Raw genomic sequence first — 17,613 nt, 5'->3', positions numbered from 1 at the left:
ATTTATTTTTCCACTGGGTTTGGAGTTACAAGCTTGTAAAGCTTAAACTGCTACAGCTACTTTGCCACCCAGAGGGAGAGCCTGTCTAAAAATGAAGCTGGACCAGAGAAAACAGCAACAAGAAAGGGATGGATAGAAACTAGGTCTCCATGACATCATTTGAGCCCCTGCATCAGGCCATGCCTAACTAACTTGGACTTCTTTCATTATATGAGAGCCACTAAAGTCCCTTTTTGTTTGTCATTTTGCCTGCGGTTTTCTGTCTCTTGTAACTGAAAAAGCCCTAATGCAATCTCCTTAAAGATCATAAGGTCCAGCTACTTCATTTCATGAGGTTGAAGTTTGGAGAAGCAAAGTGACTTGCCTACGGTTATACAACTAAGGGGTAGAAAACTGGGACTAAAACCTGGCTCTGCTACCCCCTATGCAAGCTCATTACTCCAACATAAATCAGTTTAAGTAGGTTTGGGTATAGTCTTTGATAGGTTTGAGAATGCCATTTAAAATAAAATAATGGAAATCATCCCTACTGTTACACAGTAAGTCTTTTGGAATGACTGCTATTGGCAGAAAGTTGACCCTAGTATTGTAGCTCTTATTTTTTTAGATTATTGGGTGAGTTATGTCTATAGTATTTTATGATTGATATCTTAACTCAGTCATCTGTAAATTTAGTGGATAATAATTGGCTAGCTGTTCTAATGTTGCCTATTCCCTGGGTCTCCTGAGATTCTAGAGTTAGACTCAAACATTTTTCCATGGGTGTATCCAGTAATATGAAATAAAAAATGGACTTTAAATATATGCCAGGTTTTTTCCTGCTTTAGAGGTTTGCATACGTTGTTCCCTCTGCCACATTGCTTATCCCTAAGTTCTTCGTATCTTCTCAAATCTTTCAAGTCTGTGCTAAAGGCTAGCCTCTTCAGAGATGCCATCCCTGACTACCCTAGATAGCTCACACTGTTCTCTTATCACTTACCCTGTTTGTTCCTTAATTGGTTTCTAATTTATATTTATTTACCAGGTGCTTTCATTTACCAGTCCATACCCAGTGTGTATCACAGGACCTGCATATAGGGGCACTCAATAATTATGTGTTAAATGATTGAATTTTATATATCCAGGGCTTGAAGAAAAACAATTAAAACACTGAGTATTTGGGTTCTTCCCCATCCTGTCCTGAGTGCCTTAATTGCCCTCACACCTCCACTGACCACACAAATGGCAGGAATCCTGAAAAGAGAGGAAACTAAACGCTGTATTTAACTACTGTACTGATAATTGTCTCAGACATTTTTTTTAGTTAATATTTTATTACCTCTGTTCTTCAGCTTGTCATACCTTGTTTTTTCTCGGTGACTTCTCACCTACGTACTTGACTCTGATTCCTCACACTAAAAAGTATATCAGAGAGGGGGCGGGCCCTGAGAGCAGAGGAGGAAGGCTGGAATGACAAGGGCCACCAGAAATCTCTTTCAGGACTCTAATTGCTCAGTCACCATTTAGAGTCACGAATGAGAGGGACTTTGAGTGCCTTTTTTCTTGCTCAGTGCCCTCTACTTTAGTGCTTAGCTGGCAGGCGGGCACCTTTTCCTCCTCAGTTACTGTCAGATCAACATGAAGGTCAGGCAGAGAGACAAATGAGAGCAGCTCTGGGAAGGGAGGTTACCACGGTAACAAGCAGACAGGCCTGCTATTTGGAAACCAGCCTAATCTTTCTTCTCCTCCTCCCTCCTCAGCACAAGAAGATGGGTATTGTTTAGCTGACCTGCATCCTTGGGGTGGGAACCATAATCCCTTTCTGACAGTTCCCAGTGACACTGGAGTGAGCTGCTTTGCATTTTAATTTGATAAGCAGCAGCGGGTTTTCTCAGAAGTGCTGGAAACATGGCTTTTTCTGGCCCTGTTCCAGGTAGGATTCTGGTTACTGCAGATGGGGTTTGAGATTATTGTTTATTTCTCAAGAAAAATTTTGCATATTTGCAACATGCATAGAAGATGCCACATGGTTTTCAATGAGAATCAAATGACTATAGGCAGTAGTCCCTAGGTTATGAATATCTGCCTCATGAAAGTCATAGAAATGTTCATGTAGTACTGCCCTGTCCCCAGCTCTTTGGGGCCAGTCCTATTGCCAGTGACCTGTGCAATGGATGTACTGACTTATGTCCTTACCCTCCTGCCTCCCCCTTCCATTTACATGCCCTGCTATTCTGACTTTCGTCATCTACCTACCCATTTTCTCATTGACCTAGGTCCTTTCTCTTATACTAAACCTAAACCTTCACATATGTAAACATCTTTCCCTTCTGCTTTAAAATAAAATTAGCTTAAAAAAAACTAGAATAAAAAATTCTCAATATAATGAAAAACCAAATACTGAAAAATATCAAAGAGAAACTAAAAATCATCCAAATTCTCACTACTGAAAGATGACTACAAGAATGTTCTTTCAGATCGCAATTTCTATTTCTAACTTCTGATCTACATATATAATAGTCATGTATACTTAGATCAATTTAACTTTAATGGGCTAATCTATTACATGCTGTATTGTGACCATTGCTCAAAAATATGCTGTGGATATATCTGTTCTTGATGGTAGACATTTCTTGTGTGTGTGTGTGTGTTTTTTTTATTTGGCTAGTAAAAGCAGCACTGACCAAACGGTACATCATACATCTTTGTGCATTTGTCCTGTTAACTTCTTGATATAAATTTTAGAAATGTACTTTGGACAAAAGCGCATGTATATTTTATTTTACATTTGATACATAGTGCCAAATTGCCCTCTCCAGGCTCTCTACCAACTTCCAGTCCCACTGAGGAATACTGCAAAAGACTGCCTACCTTCTCCATACTGTTGCCAACTTGGATATTGTTCAATTCTTTAATCTTTGCCAGCCAGATAGGTGTAAAACTATATTATGCTTTCATTTGTATTTATATATTATTCTGAAGTCCTTAAAAATACTGAGACCCCTTCAAACTGTGCACTTGAAGACCTACCTACTTCCAGTCTTCTTTTCCTAGAGGGTTGGCAACTAAGCAAAGCAAAACAAAAATCTGTATCAACTTCTCTCTCTAGCCTATCTCAAAATTAAAACCTCTTTGTCCTCTTTTTTCTTTTTCCTTCAGTAATTAAGTACCTTTCACTTGAAATTAAGCTCCAGAGACTGGGATTTTGGTCTGTTTTGTTCGCAGTATACTTCAGCACTTAGAATAGTGCCTGGCATGTATTAGGTGCTCAGTAAATATTTGTGGAATATGAATCAGACATTTTAATCATACCTGACTCCTCTGCTGATTACCTACATGTCTGATATCTTGTGAATTTAAATCGCTTCTACATCCTGAGTATCTTGAGTCCTTCCTGTTGACTTCGTACTTCTGACTCCCAGGGTTTATGGCAGTAGGCTCCTAGCTAGGAGCCCTTCCTTTGAATCTCTTAGTCTACTCCCTTCTATTAATTTTATCTTTAAATATACAAATCTGATAACATTACTCCTTTGCTTTAATTCCTCAGTAGTTTCTTAATACTTGCAAAATTAAGTCCAAATTTTACTCTACCTGTACTCTTTACACCAGCCATACCAAACAATTTGCAGCTTTTGAATATTTTGGCACCTTTGAACAGGTTGTTCCTTTCTTCCTTCTTTCTCTTGGGAGACTCCTAACTTACCGGTTAGGGGTCCACTCCAGCTCCAGCGGTCACTCCCTGGGTAGGGTACTTGCAAACCCTGTGTTCCTCTCTGGTATGATTATTTTTCATTTTATCTCCTAATCTAAAATGAAACATTGCAAGCAAGGATATAAACTTTGTATTAACTCAACAAATGCAGAATATTTTTTTTCTGAGCCTTGTAGAGTCTTGTGATTCTCCATTTTATTGCTCTGTTGAGTGGATTTGTTTGTATTAGAATAAATACCATGTTTAAGTATTGGAGGCAGTAAAAATCTGTTAATATAGTGACTCTTACAACAGGGTAAAGCAATCTCATAGCTTCTGTTACCTACTGCCGTGACCTTTCCCCTGAATTCCAGTTCTATATCTCCAACTACATACTTAAAACTCGTGTCCAAAGTTTAACTTGTACCTGACCTGTGGTGGTGGTGTAGTGAATAAAGAATTGACCTGGAATGCTGAGGTTGCTGGTTCAAGACCCTGCGCTTGCCTGGTCAAGGCACATGCAAGAAGCAAGTTGATGCTTCCTGTTCCTTCCCCCACATCCTTCCTCTCTCTCAAATCAATAAATAAAATCTTTAAAAAAAAGTTTAACTTGTTTTTGGCTTCTGTCCCACCAACAATTGTTATTGTTGCTCCTTTTTTCTTATATATTCTGTCTGAGATAATGGCATCACAAACCTTAAATGCAGCCCAGATTTTTCTTACGTTTTTTGTGTGAAGATTTTATTTATTGATTTTACAGAGAGAGGATGTTGGGGAAGCGAGAAGTGTCAATTCATAGTTGCTTCATCTTAGTTATTCATTGATTGGTTGTTGTATTGGCCCTGGCAAACCCAGGGTTTCAAACTAGTGACCTCAGCATTCCAGGTTGATACTTTATCCACTGAGCCACCACAGGCCCGGCATTCTTCTTACCTTTTAAATATTGAGTCAACCACCAAGTTCTATTGATTTCACCTCTAACCCATTTCTTTCTTTCCATTACAACTACTACTGCCTTGGTTCTAGCCACATTTTATATTACTTGGATAGTTATAGTGCGTTTCTAACTGGTGTCCTTACCTCATGATTAATCTCTTTCAGAGCCAACGTAAAAAATTAAAAGAGTATTATATTACTTCCCCACTTAAAATTCCACAGCGACTGTCTTTACAATGACATGATGTAATGCCAGCAGCTGAAGCCAGGCAGGTGCACATCGCATTCAGGCAGACGGTAAAGGAACTGCAAAGCCAGAAAGCATTGGACCGTTCCCGTTTCGTAGTGTCTCGCAAGGGCTGACAAGCAATCAGACGGGGAAACTGCTTCTCACAGTGGTGGGCAAGCAATCTGCAAAACAGCCCCTCACAGTGGCAGGCAAGCAATCTGTGCTGAGGGAAAGCACCTACAGCCTTATGTAGGCTACACACGCGTGGCTGTGCCACGTGCTCATACATAAATCATACAAAGTGCAAGCAAGCAAGCCTAATACAGTGTTTCCCTATACATGTAATCTCCCACCACTCCCTACCCTCTCCATGCCAAATTTTGTGGTTCCCTATCAGGCGATGTATTTGGTATTGCAGCTGGCAAAAGTAACCTAATTTTCTTTATCTTTCTGTTGAACTTATTCCTCAAGACTCAGGTAAAGTGTTACCTGCCTCTCCCAGGTGTACACAAGTCATTCTACCCCATTTGTACTTACCTCATTTGTACCCTTTATTACATTGCTTTAATTACTTGTTCATGTTTGTTTGCCCCACTAGACCTAGGAGCAGGATATTTGATAAACACTAGCTTTAAACAAAGTATAGGCTTTTCAGTTATCTTTAAGTTTCTGTAGCTATACAGCAGAAATATAATTTAATTTTATGTGCGTAGCTATTTACCTTGTATTTATTTTCATATTAAGATTCATTACATAGTACATTGCTTTGGCCATTGTAAGTACTTAATGTTTCCAAATGAAGAAAGGATGCAGAAAAAGAATGCTTATTAAAAGCCAAAGTAAGTGCTAAAGCAAGGCACTCTAAACTTTCTCTCTCTTCCCAATAGAATTATTAGGTGGATAGATTAGAATGCCTTGATTTCTTCAAACATCTGAAAAAGCCTCTTATGATATTCTTGATGACATGATGATATATGGACTGGATGCAGATACAGTTGGGTGCCTTCATAGCTGGTTGAGAGCTATATTTAAAGAGTATTGATTGTTAGATGTTTGTCAGCTAGGATGGAGGTGGTACACCACAAGACTCGGCCTTTGATCCAGTCTTATTCAACATTTTTATTCTAAATTCCATGACAAAATAGAAGCTATGCATATAGATCTGTGGGTGATATATAGCGGTCAAGACTTTTCAGTTGTAATGGAAACCTGGCTCAAGCTAGTTTAAGCAAACAAGGAAGTTGTGGGTTCCCATGAATGGAGTTTATTGGTTTCAGGCTGGGGCTTAAATAATTTCATCCAGATTCTGTCTTTACTCATCTCCCTATTCTACTTTCCCTTGAATTGGCTTTATTCTTAGGCAAGCCCTTCTTTGTGTGGTAGGAGAAATGGCCACTGACAGATTAATTAGTCCTTTTATCTTAAGGGACCAGAAGAAGAAGGAATCTCCATAGCCTGTGGAGAACTGAGTCTATATAGTTTGGGTTGGGTTGGGTTACTCCTTTAGTGGAATGAAGTTGGAGGAGTGGATTTCCCACAGGAAAGAAAAATTCCTCCAGAAGAAGAAAGAAGGGAAAGCATAATAAAAGTCAAAAAGGACTATCATGAGCAATTACAGATAGTTCAAGCACTGAATGTCTGAATAGAGATTGACAATGTCATAAGATACTGAAAGATGGAATAAAATTAATAAGATATTGTTACTATTACAATCATTATTATTAGCTAATATGCATTGAACTTTTATTGTGTCTTGGGCACTGTGCACTAGCATTTTACCTGCAGTTAATTGCTATACAATGACCATATGAAATACTGGCATCCTTGATGTTTTTATTTCACAGAAAAGGCAAGTGAAGCTCAGAAAGAGTGTATTATATGTCTGTGGTCACCCAGGTATTAACTAATAGAGTTGAGATTTCAACTTGTCTATCTGGTTGACAAGTTTAAAAGTTACCTACATTTTAAATTTTTTATTTTTTTTTATTTTAGAAAGAAAGAAAGGAAGAGGGGGGGACTTCAACTTGCTGTTCCACCCATTTATGCATTCATTGCTTGATTCTTTGTGTGTGTGTGTGTGTGTGTGTGTGTGTGTGTGTGTGTGACAGAGGCAGAGAGAGGGACAGATAAGAACAGACAGGAATGAAGAGAGATGAGAAGCATCAATTTTTCATTGCAGCATCTTAGTTGTTTATTGATTGCTTGTTCATTGATTGTTTTCTCATATATGCCTTGACCAGAGGGCTACAGCAGAGCAAGTGACCCCTTGCTCAAGCCAGCAACCTTGGGCTTCAAGCCAGCGACCTCTGGGCTCAAACCAGCAACCATGGGGTCATGTCTATGATCCCACATTCAAGCCAGCAACCCTGTGCTCAAGCTGGTGAGCCTTTACTCAAGCCAGATGAGCCCGTGCTGAAGCCGACAATCTCGGGGTCTCAAATCTGGGTCCTCCAGTACCCAGTCCGACGCTGTATCTATTGCGCCACTACCTGGTCAGGCTATTGCTTGATTCTTGTATGTACCCTGACCCGGGGATCAAACCCACAACCCTGACATATTGGGATGGCACTTACCAACTGAGCTAACCAGCCACAGCTACATTTTTATTACATGAACAAATGAAGTACTAAACAGTGTATTTAGTGCACTGTCATTTGTGTAAAAAGAATAAAGGGAAGGTACATATAAACAAGCAAATACATATGCATTACATTGGTCACTTCTGGGAAAGAAAACTGGGGGTCAGGGATAGGAGAGAATCTTTTCAAAATTTGATTAGAAAATATCTGGGGAGTTTTAATGGGTATGAATGTTCAAAATGAGTGTTCAAAAGTGACTTGACTCTTAGAATAACTGGTAATGGCCATCATTTGAGATTGTCAGAATAGTGTAGCACAGTTAGGCACTCGATATATGTTAAGGAATTTAATCTTTTAAATCACCCCAGTAAAGTAAGGCTTATTTTCTTCACCCACATAGGTAGGAATTCAAATAGGGGTTTTATGAATAACTATTATAGAAAGATTTCACCCTTGAGTGGTTAACTAGATGATTTTTAAGGTTCATCCATACTATGGTTTTGTCTGTGCATATTCTTTTAGGAACATACACATGATGTAAAATGAGATGTTATAGCATAAATATGCCCTCTAGGGGTTTCTCAAGGAACCTAAATCAGCTTTGCTGCTTAGGTGCTTTTTTTATTTTATTTTTTATTTTTTTATTTTTTTATTTTTTTAAAATTTTATTTATTCATTTTTAGAGAGGAGAGAGAGAGGAGAGAGAGACAGAGAGAGAGAAGGGGGGAGGAACTGGAAGCATCAACTCCCATATGTGCCTTGACCAGGCAAGCCCAGGGTTTCAAACCGGTGACCTCAGCATTTCCAGGTTGACGCTTTATCCACTGCACCACCACAGGTCAGGCTAGGTGCTTTTTTTAAATAGAATAACCTTTCATCAAATTTAACCCATTGTCTCCTGTAAAGTGCTGTGAGTCTTATGTGGAAGTTAAACAAAATCAGTGGATATTTTGTGACCTTCTAGAACACAAAATCACCTAGGATACTCTTGGGCAATGAAGCCTATCTAAACAGATGGCCACCCTGGCCAGGTAGCTCAGTTGGTTAGAGCCAGTGGTGGGATTCAGATACACTGTTCACAAAAATTAGGGGATATTTCAAAATGTACTTTCAAGATTAGGGAACGTGCAGAGACTCCAGTACTTTCAGCCTTTTGTACAGTGCATTTTCACCAATGAAATGAAAATTGGCATTGCATTCATTTGCATAATTGAACAACTTTCTTTGGCTTGTTTGCTTTTTCTGAGGTTCTTATTTAATAAAAAAAACAAATGCTTCTTTTTATTGCTTCATATTCATTTTGATATATCCCCTAATTTTTGTGAGCAGTGTAATTTAACAACTGGTTCTCTGCCCTAATGACTATTTTAAGTATAAAAATGATATACTGAAAGGTAGGTTATTATTCTGTGCATTTAATACTTATATAAGAACAATAAAAGAGGTACACAAAACTAGTTTATGTTATAAGTTTTAAAATATTAATGAAAAAAATATTAAAGAATACCTGAAAAAAAAACACAATAAAACTGTTATTTAAGATACTTCCATATTGCTTCTTGATTGGCGTCCTCACTTGTAATTTTTTTCACCTGGACAGAATGAACATTACTACAGGGACTTAGAATACACTGTTGCACAGGTGAATGTTAAAAAAGAGTAAGGAATGTAAACTTGTGATTTCCACATTGGACAGCCACACAGGCACCCACCTTAGAGAGAACCCTGATTACAAGTGCCATTTTAACAACCAGTTCACCGAACTCAACAAAAAATTAGGTATCGGTTCTGTCAAACTGGTATGAACCATCTGAATCCCACCACTGGTCAGAGCATTGTCCCAATACACCAACGTTGAGTGTTCAATCCCTGGTCAGGGCACATATGAGAATCAACCAATGAATGCATAAACAAGTAAAACAACAAATTGACCTCTCTTTCTCTCTCTCTTTCCTTCTCTCCCTCCCTCCCCATGTCCCCTCATTCTCTCCAAAATCAATCAGTGGCAATCAATACTTTAAACAGATGGTCATTTCCCTCTTGGTTTTATAGTGCCAAAGTATCCATAATCAGAAGTTAATTTATACTGTACAACACCATTCATACTACTTCTGATGTTTTATCTCTATACCTTTAGCTTATATAGCAAAGACAAGGAAGAATTCTGTAGGAAATGATAACTTCTGATTAAAGACCCATTTAAAAATATTTTTTAGATAATGTTATGTTTAACTACTGAACTACTAAGTTATAATTTTAGAGAAGTCTTATTCTTGGCCATTTGAAAACAGGTAGACACTAGAGAGACGGATTTCTCCCTCCTTTCCCTCAAGGTTAAGGGTCAATTTTGTCAGTAGTTAATTGTCATTTGTCATTTGTTCATTTTTTTATTATGTGAGAGGCGGGGAAGTGGAGGAGACATACTCCTGCTAGCGCCCCTACGAGGATCCGCCCAGCAAGTGCTCTATGAGGCAATGCCCTGCCCATCTGGGTCTTGCTCTGTTGCTTGGCAACTGAGCTATTTTAGCGCCTGAGGTGAGGCCATGGAACCATCCTCAGCGCTGGGGCCAAATTGTTCCAACCATTCGGGTTATGGCTTCGAAAGGGGGGGGGGAGAGAAAGGAGTGGAAGGGGTGGAGAAGCAGATGGTCACTTCTCCTGTGTGCCCTGACGGGGAATCAAACCCAGGACTTCCACACGCCTGGCTGACACTCTGCTGCTGAGCCAACCAGCCAAGGTCCATCTATCCATTTTCTAAACAATTAACTGAGCTCTTCATTATCCCAGATTTAAAAAATACTATTTATTCAACTGCTGAAATTTATTAATCCCTAACTCATAAACATTCCTACTTAGAAGATATTTACTGTATAGATTTTGGGAGGGTTTTTTTTTTTTTTTTTTTTTTTTTTTTTTTTTTTTTTTTTTTTTGGTATTTTTCCAAAGCCAGAAACGGGGAGACAGACAGACTCCTGCATGCGCCCGACCGGGATCCACCCGGCACGCCCACCAGGGGGCGACGCTCTGCCCCTCCAGGGCGTTGCTCTGCCGCGACCAGAGCCACTCTAGCGCCTGGGGCAGGGGCCAAGGAGCCATCCCCAGCGCCTGGGCCATCTTTGCTCCAATGGAGCCTCGGCTGCGGGAGGGGAAGAGAGAGACAGAGAGGAAGGAGAGGGGGAGGGGTGGAGAAGCAAATGGGCGCTTCTCCTGTGTGCCCTGGCCGGGAATCAAACCTGGGACTTCTACACGCCAGGCCGACGCTCTACCACTGAGCAAACCGGCCAGGGCCTGTTGGCTAAAATTTAAAGTAAGTTTTCTGTGAATAGAATATGTAGCTTCTAAGAACTGTTTGATATCTGGTTATGGTGCCAGCTACCATGTCTTTCTTCTTCTTTTTCCTCTTTGCCTTCTGCTATAAGATGTCTTGGAAGTTAACCAGTTACAATCAAATTATTTTTCTTCAAAGTAGCCTAAGTGAAATCTGTAAGTTCAACAGACCAGCCACCTCTTCTTTTTCCTTTTTTCTTTTAAAGATTAAAAAATATATTTTTTATTGATTGATTTTAGAGCAAGAGGAAGGGAGAAAGACAGAAAAACAGAAACACATTGACTTTTTTGTTCCACCCATTTATGCATTCATTGGTTGATTTTTGTATGTGACCTGACTGGGGTTCAAACCCACAACTTTGATTTATAGAGATATCGGAAAAATGCTCTAACCAACTAAGTTAACCTGGCCAGGGCCTTTTTTCTTTCTTTTCTTTTCTTTTCTTTTATCTTATTTTCTTTCCTTCCTTCCTTCCTTCCTTCCTTCCTTCCTTCCTTCCTTCCTTCCTTCCTTCCTTCCTTCCTTCCTTCCTCCCTCCCTCCCTCCCTCCCTCCTTCCCTCCCTCCCTCCCTCCCTCCTTCCCTCCCTCCCTTCCTCCCTCCCTTCCGAGGCAGGGTCAAAGAGGGCTTTGGAGAGAATCTGGAACAGACTACATGGTGTGGTTCTAGGACAGGTCATTTTTCCTCGCACCTGGTGGAGAGCCCTCCCTTCACACAGCCAAATCTTGGTCTGTTTGGGCCTGATAAACTCCACTGGCCTCACACTGACGACTCCCTGAGATTCCACCAACATCAAAAATGTGTGCACGCACCCAGAAGGTGGCAGCTAGACTTGTATACCCTGGGACATTTGCTAAGTGGCCTCAGATCCAGCACTGGTACTGAGATTGTACCTGTATCCATATGGCAAATACCACTCTTCCCTACCTGGTGACTCACTGAGAACCTACCTCAGAGGCTCTTGGAGTGACTGAGCCTAACAGGGAGCCGGCAGGTGGAGGCAGATTTTGGGCTGCATTGGACTTTTTGTTGACCTGCCCCTGGGCAAGTGCTAGTAGAAGCCAGCCTTGGTATGTAGCTTGGTCAGAGGGTACTTAGTGTTTGAAAGGGGCTGATTTCCTCCTTCATAATATAGTTAAATGTATTGTTTTAGAATTTACTTGGAATATTTTATTGAATTCTGACAAGAGCTTTGTAGAAAGGAGGAATTTAGATTTTTCCCTTGATCCTCAGTTAATCCATGATTTCTATCTGCCAGCCTCACAGCAAGGAATCATTGATATTTCAGAATAAAAATAATCCTTGATTATTAAAAAAATACAGTAAACTTACTTTGTCTCGAAATCCCAGTCAACATAGGCAGTTCAAATAACTAAGAATATTTTCCTCTATTTTAATTTGAGACAAATAACATAGTAAAAATAAATTATTTTAACAAATATCTGCTCTTTTATTATTTATTTATTTGAGAGAAAGAGAGAGATAGGAAGGGAGAGAGATGAGAAGCATCAGCTCGTAGTTGCAGCACTTTTAGTTGTTTATTGTTGATTGCTTCTCTTATGTGCCTTGACCAGGGGGCTCCAGTCGATTCAGTGACCCCTTGCTCAAGCCAGTGACCTTGGACTGAAGCCAGTAACCATGGGATCATGTCTGTGATCCCACACTCATGTTGGTGAGCCCACACTCAAACTTGATGAGCCTGTACTCAAGTTGGTAACCTCAGGGTTTTGAACCTGGGACCTCAGCATCCTAGGTCAAACCTCTATCCACTGTGTCACCACCAGTCAGGAACCTGCTCTTTTTTTTTTTTTTTTTTTTTTTTTACAGAGAAAGAGAGAGAGTCAGAGAGAGAGAGAGATAGGGACAGACAGACAGGAAGGGAGAGAGATGAGAAGTATCAATCATTAATTTTTTGTTGCAACACCTTAGTTGTTCATTGATTGCTTTCTTATATGTGCCTTGACCATGGGGCTACAGCAGACCGAGTAACCCCTTGCACAAGCCAGCAACTTTGGGTCCAAGCTGGTGAGCTTTGCTCAAATCAGATGAGCCCGCGCTCAAGCTGGCGATGTCGGGGTCTTGAACCTGGGTCCTTCGCATCCCAGTCCGACGCTCTATTCACTGCGCCACCTCCTGGTCAGGCGAACCTGCTCTTTTTAATAACCCACAATAAAAACTTTGTGAGTGAATCAAGTTTTATATAATGTGTCATCAGGGGGAGTACTTATGTATTTATCCGTGAATCAGGACTCTATATTACTGTTAGTATTGCTAATGCTAAGTCACTGGAAAATCTTGAAGGAGCTTTACAATTATTGAAGAAAGAAAATATCTTATTAATGCAGTTTAATATATTTGATGACATTTTACTTTCTATATAATCTTATGCAGTAATTATGAAGAAATATGAATGTTCATCTAATCATTGTCTCCAATTATCTTCCCTTCTTAAATAAAAGGGAATTTCTTTTATTTGTAGCAATTAAAGGAAGAATTTATTGGCCTTTCAGGAAGAAAGGTAGAGAAAAGGGGACTTTGGAGATAGGTTCATGGGGTTACCCTGGGACGAGTGCTACTGCCCGCTGCTCCCCTCGTGGGGTTTCTTAGAGCTTAGGAGAAAGAGAGGGGCAAGGAAAATGCAAAAGTACATTGGTGAAGAAGGGAAGAAGAAGGAGGGGAAGGGAAAGGTGCCAACATACTTCTGGAAGAAAGAGTGCCAAAAGGGAGTTTAAGACCTTAGAGCTACTGCAGTTATCTGTAGATCCAGCTTCCTTTCTACCTTTTGACTGTGAAGGTGAAGATTTGTATGGGGAAGAGAGGAGGATTTGGCCAAATATTTTTCTTTTCTTTTTTTTAGAGGGGGAAGGGAGAGGGAGGAGAGAGATGAGAAGCATCAACTTATAATTGCTTCACTTTAGTTCATTGATTGCTTCTCATATGTACCTAAATCAGGGGGGCTCAGGCTGAACCAGAGACCCCTTACTCAAGCCAGAGACCTTGGACTCAAGCCAGCGACGTTGGGATCATCTAGATCAGTGGTTCTCAACCTTCCTAATGCCATGACCCCGCAATACAGTTCCTCATGTTGTGGTGACCCCAAACCAAAAAATTTTGGTGGCTATTTCATAACTGTAGTTTTGCTACAGTTATGATTCGGAATGTAAATACCTGATATGCATTATGTATTTTCCGATGGCTTTGGGCGACCCCACTGGGGTCACGACCCACAGGTTGAGAACCGCTGATCTAGATGATCCTGTGCTCAAGCCAGTAACCTCCGGGGTTTCAAACCAGGACCTCAGTGTTCTGGTTTGACACTGTGTGTCACCACAGGCCAGGCTGACCAAATGTTTCTTCACTGCATTTTCTATCCCCAAAATTCTGTTGCAGCCTTGAAATTTTTCCTCCATCAGTATCTCTCGTGTGTAGGAAGCAACTGAAGTCAGTGTATAATTACTTCTTGTGGGGAGATTAATGGCTCTGGCCTTTCTTTATTCTCTCTAGTCCTCATTGCTGTGTCCCCTGCCTATCAGCACTCAGATCCCTAATAGGTGATATTAAGACTAATATCTAAAGGTGAATTGAAAAGAACTATTATTAAAAGATAAAGGACATGAGTTGTTGGGAAACTTCAGAGATTTCCATTTTTAAATTCTCGCGCTTTTGGGGTTTTTGTTTTGCTGTTTACCTCCCATTCAGCAAGCCCCAAGAGCCATGGTGGCACTTAGCATTTCAGGGTGAGAATTGGCCCAGCTTTTATTGTTGTCCTAATTGTTAAGGTATTTAATTACAGTACCTTAAATTTTTATATTCCTGTTCCTTATCTTCCCTGCTGTCATCAATTTTCTGATAGTCTTTGCCCTTATATCCTAAGTATGTGGGAAAGATGACAAAATGAGTCCTTTTCTGATTTTTATTCTCTCCTTGAAAGTGATAAATGAAGCTTTGTTTGCTCCAATGAATAGTAGAATATGAAATCCCATAAAGCCACCTAGTTTATAAGATGAATACCACAGAGCTGCTTATTATGCACTATGGCTTAATGTAGATTATAGATGTGACCAAACGGTAATTAGCAGAGTTGGAGCTCTAATTAAACATTATTGTGCTGTGCCATGATTTCTCCTTAGATTTGTGTTGCAAAGTGGAAGGAAACTGAATAGTTCCAAACTCATAGGTGGATTTCTTCACTTCTCCCCACACCTCAAAATCAGCTAAATAGTTAAAATCATCCTCACACAGAGATCCTGAACTCGACTTAGTAACTCTGATCAGTAATGTAGTTTGATGTATATACATGTTAATCAGCTCCTCATGTGAATTAGTTCTTGTTATTCTTAGTGATCAATTCATCTAAATTTCTTCTCTTTAGGTGTTCTATAGCAGAGTTTAATTTGGAATTTGGCAAAGTGCTTGAATGCAGCATTGGTGTTTCCTACTTATATTTTATATCTTGTTTTCTGGATCTGTCAGGGAAGTAGGGGCTTGGCTTTATCTAGAATGTTAGTGACCTATCTTCTTTTTGGACTCCAGCAGCACTGAATAATTTAGCAGGAAATGAAAGCACTTCCAGAAAAGAGCTGTCCTTGATGGCTGAGAGAATATGTAGGTGATTCCCTGGAGACTTACCTCCTTCTGGGTTTGGGATTGCTGTCTCAGCAGTGGAACAGATTGGCAACATGAAATGCTCAAGCAAGGCAATCAGAAAATTCACAGACATGACCTAGAAGGTTTAGGTCAATCTCTGTGTCCCAGAAAGAGGGCCTTGTAGGAATTTCTCTTACGAGTAGAAGAAAGGTATAGAAAAGGGAACAGACTCTTAAGCAAAGGAAATGCACATCCTGACTGCAAAATTGCTCTGTCTCAGTTCTTCCCCAAGAGAAAGAACAGAGAAACAAAGGAAAGACCAAGAGTAAAGATGACCTGTATACTCTGTCTCTAATTTCCCCTTTCTAGTAACTCTCAAGGGTAAACTTTCCAGGAAACTTTCTTTCCGAAGAGTTAAAAGCCACCTTGTTGCAGCATTCCTGAAAGGGCTAAATCATTAGAGCCAGATTCTAGCACTACACAGGAGTAGCAGGGAGTCTAGTTTACTTTTTCTGTGTTATTTCTACCTTCAAGTCTGTGCATGGAAATGTTAAAGGGTTTTTCAAGGAGGCACCACAGCTCAACCATGATGCAAAATTAAATTATAAATGCCTGATTTTCAAAAATACAAAGAGAGCAAAAGTGCCTTTTGGCATTTGTCATCATGCAGAAAATTCATTATACAAGCTTTTACTTTCATTTTACGAAAAAGGCGGAGTTAGGGAAGTACAAGGTAGGTGTATGTGACAGCAGATAAGGATAATGTTTTGGCAGCTTTTCAGGGACCAGAATTAATCAGAATAAGTATTTTAGCAGTCCATGGACTCTGACAGTGATGATCTACAAATAGCAGTGACTTTTATAAGCCAAGAGCTAACTGCAGAGCATGGATGCAATACCCAGATGTCAGTGTTAAGAGGAAGTAAGTGGATTTTAGTTGGAGCAGTGGTCATGCAGTAAACTATTCCAGAACGAGAGTTCTGTTGCAGAGCTGTCCAACAGCTTGGATAATGGGTGCATTGTGTGGCTCTCTCTGAATGTAGGTCTGTAGAAGGACTATATTCAACCTGGACTAAAAAGACCTGTATACTCAAAGGAGAGGGGTAGAGAGTCCCTATCATTTTCTAAGTCTGATGGTTGGTATTGTACCAGATCAGGCAGTGTGTATTGAGTGTTTTTGCACGTGCAAAACACTCTGTTCAGTTAGGATTTGGGCACCAGAGATTCAGAGTTGGTACTTTGTCAACCTGATTAATGCTAGGATTTAACAAGTTAAGGGATTATTACAATTTCTCTTTTTAAAAATAAAAAATGTTTATTTATTGATTTTAGTGAGAAAGGAAGGCGGGGAGAAAGGGAAACATCAATCTGTTCCTGTATGTGCCCAGACCGGGGATTGAACCGGCAACCCTTGCACTTCAGCGTGATGCTCTAAGTCTAACCAACTGAGCTATCCAACCAGGGCACAATTCCTCTCTATTATAACTTTTAACTCTAAATGTGTTGCATTCTTCTTGGAATCTAACTAATTGCATTTTTGTGAGAGGTTATGGACTTGGAATGATGGTTAATCCTTTTGTTCAGTTAATTCTGTGTGTAGTATAATCAACTTCATCAGCAGACTGCTGTTGATTGGATTCTGGGTAGTAAAACACCTCCTATTTTATCAAATAAATTTGATGTTAGATTCACATTCCAAAATGCCATTCTTATCAACTAATTGCTGTTATAATAGAAACTCCCATCACCCAGCTCTCCTATATAAATTTTAAGATTTCCTTTTAGCTAAAGATGAATTAAAGCTCCAGTCTTCTTGAAGTGGCATTCCTAGGATTTGGATATTTCTCCCCCTTTTTACATAATCTGTACTCTTGGATTTTATACCTGGTTAATATATGATTTGTTGAATAATAGACTGTCAGGAATCATAGTGGCAGCAGAACATGGTTCAGAAACTGGTTCTCCTTTTCTTTCTCACAAATCTATGTGCTCTGTTACTGCTGAAAACTGGCCCTGATTCTCTTTCACTAGAGATTTTTAAATGTGACAAGTTTTTTTATACTTTTAGCCACACACAGTTTATGAGGAAAATTGTTATTAAGAAATAGAACTTCTCCTGGCCACAGGGTGCACTCATCTAAACAACTAGATTTGTAGTGGTATTATGAGCTAGAACTCAAAAGGAAAGACCAAAGTGTTATATTTAGAGCCCTCTGCACTCTGGCAGGAAAGGACTCGATTAAACACAGAGAAGGTGTTTCCTCTAAATCTTCTTCCTGCAACTC

General features: G+C 39.8%; 1 protein-coding gene across 3 annotated transcripts in view; it reads left to right on the top strand.

Annotated features, from left to right (window-relative positions):
- Window positions 1–17,613, top strand: part of ZNF609 (zinc finger protein 609) — a 287,347-nt gene that overhangs the window by 189,917 nt on the left and 79,817 nt on the right. The window lies entirely within an intron of this gene.

This window comes from Saccopteryx bilineata, chromosome 4 (genome assembly GCF_036850765.1).
Source record: "Saccopteryx bilineata isolate mSacBil1 chromosome 4, mSacBil1_pri_phased_curated, whole genome shotgun sequence".
NCBI classification, from domain to species: Eukaryota; Metazoa; Chordata; class Mammalia; order Chiroptera; family Emballonuridae; genus Saccopteryx; species Saccopteryx bilineata.
This window is presented reverse-complemented; position numbering and strand designations above follow the sequence as displayed.